A 2,624-nucleotide genomic window follows, 5' to 3' on the forward strand; every position below is an offset into this window, starting at 1 on the left:
CTTTTATTTATCTGCTTTGAAAATTAACACATAAATAAAATGCATTGTCATTTAAAATGCCAATAGTTAAAACTCTTGTAAATGTGAGACCTATTTAATTTCAAAGAAGCAGCCGCCATTGTTCCGGGCTGCTTGGAAAGTGGAAGAAGCGCGCATGGCGCACTCAATGTTGCAGGAAAGCAAGTTGTGCCTGCAGTAGGAGAAACTCATTAAAGAAAATATTGCTTACAGACTAAATAAGACATACTGTGTAACAACAGTAGTAAAAGGGCCAGTCCTCAAGGGAGGTTACAATTGAAGACAAGGCAGTACTAAGGGGGGACTAACAAGCCTATTAATGAATCAGAAGCCAGCATTTACAAAGCACAATGACACAAGCTAATAAAAAATATGTATGGGTGGAGATGGGGCGGAGCTTCAAGTCCATACTCGAATACTGCATGCCTCGAAGAGCAGCGCATGCCCTGCCCAGACTCGACCTAATAAAAATAGGGTGGCACAGCATCTTTAAGCCACAGATGGCATTTGTTTAGATCCTAAATTGCACAATGATGGGTATTACTTTCAAAGAAACCCCTACTGCATGAAACCAGAATGGTATGGAGACCCAAGGTAGTTGGCAGCACCCTAACTGAAGTAAAGGAATGAGAAACTTGACATGCTGATATATGAAATCATACGCGCAACTTGATCACCTGTTCTTGGGAGATGAGATGGCAAGGTGGCCGCCGTGTAGGAGCTCTGCACTGGAGCTCCCGGGTTAGGGATTACCGATCGGTAAATATCCCTTTCTTTACCCGCCCATCCACCGCTATCCACCGCCAATCTACAAAGAAACTACAAAGATCCATAGTATCCAACTTCTACTCGCCCTGGACTGCTATTTGCAACAGACCTTACCATGAAGGCAGCCCGCAAAAACCGGACACTCCTCCCTCTCGCCTGCCGCGCCTGCCCACCTCGCTGCTCCTCAACAGGATCGGGCCCACCGGGCTGAGTGGGAATCGACTCCTACACCCCCAGATGCACCGATGCGGGGCTGTACCACCATTGGACACGCCGCTCCTGCCCTGGTTGAGTTTCCTGGTTTGCGCGTGCCTCTTCTTGTCACCTTGTCTTGTCTGTCTGCTTGCCGCATGAAGGGGCCCACCGCAACCCAGCCATCTCTCAGCGCAGCCCACCTCTTTGGGTCCCTGGCTATTGTTTCATGAGTCCCCGACCTGGATGGTAGGGCTAGCGTCGGTCTGCTTGCCGCATGTAGGAGACCGCTGGCACAGACCTTCATCTGAGCTCCGAGGCTGATTACGATCCACCTCACTGCGCAGCCCTCCTCTATGAGACTCTGGCTGCTGCTTGAAGAGTCTCCTCCCGGATGTCTGGGTGTTCTTGAGTGATGGAGCTGTGGTGCCTGGCCTTCGCTCTGCCCGTGTGGCACCCAACCTCGATGGTTCTGCGCCCCCACCGCTCAGTCCTTGACCACTTCCGCTCTGGTGGTGTTGAGCCAAAAGGTATCAAAGAAAATCGCCCATGGTGCAGCCGCCAGAGCACTGAATCCTGACCCACACTCTGACGCTGAATCCGCCCCCGACACCGAAGGTCAACCGGTGACCTCATTTGCTGTGTGTTATTTGAGTTCTGTTGAGGATAAGATGGCAACGATCCGCCACATCTTGCTCCCTAAGATGGCGTATGACGTCCCCCGTGTGAGGCCAGGGTGAGTGTTTTTCCTTTCTACCATCCGAGCCTCCCTCGTTGCACCTAATTATCAGCTAACAGAATTTGACCCCCCGGGTGACCACCTTTCTACTTTTAGTGACGATCGCAACCAGGACTTGCTGAGTCCTTCATACAGCTCCCTGGTGTTCCTCCCTCCCGAGCGACTGCCAATGACCTAGGGCCAGTACTATGCCCTCCCACCACGCAGCCCTTGACTTTGCTGAACATGATGAGCACTGTCCTGCCTCCCTGCACAATTCATTGTGAGGCCACGGAAGAGAGCTGCCCTTGCCTTGTGCGGAGACGTTCCTGGCTTGGGATATCTATCTTGGTCTTAGGCCTCCTTCAGAGGCTGTTTTCTGGCCCTCCTCATGCAAGTTTACTTCAATGGTGACCTCCCTCCCTAATTGGCCGCAATAGATCTGGGTCCAGATCTACTTCCGTGCCGCAACTCCGCCCTCGTAATTGGTTTCCTGCCATCACACTCGCTTCCCAGTGATGACAAATTCCAACGATCACCTGGCTGTGCTGAAGGCCTTACTGTTTTTTTGTTTTCCCTCCTGGATTGCCTCAAGTGATATTGGGCCTAAACTTCTCTCCCAGCCGCAGGGCTGTCCTTGACCTCCCTTGACCTCCCTGGCCTCGGTGAAGTGCGCCGCGGTTGCTAGGCCTGACTCCCTAACTGACTCAGCCGAGCTCCATCCTGAATCAGCCTCACGAGTTCTAGTTTAGGTTCTACGCCCTTGCCGCCACATGATCCTTGTCACAGCTGGCAATGGTGCGTGGCAACTTTGTCTTACCTGATGCACATGTAGCCACTTAGCCTTATCCGGTCCCCCCTTTAAACTGTGCTCGAGTCCAGCGATCCCCCGGCCAAGCCCTTCCGGATGGACAAGAACTGTTTCTAA

Source organism: Lissotriton helveticus, chromosome 1_1, assembly GCF_964261635.1.
Source record: "Lissotriton helveticus chromosome 1_1, aLisHel1.1, whole genome shotgun sequence".
Taxonomy (NCBI): Eukaryota; Metazoa; Chordata; class Amphibia; order Caudata; family Salamandridae; genus Lissotriton; species Lissotriton helveticus.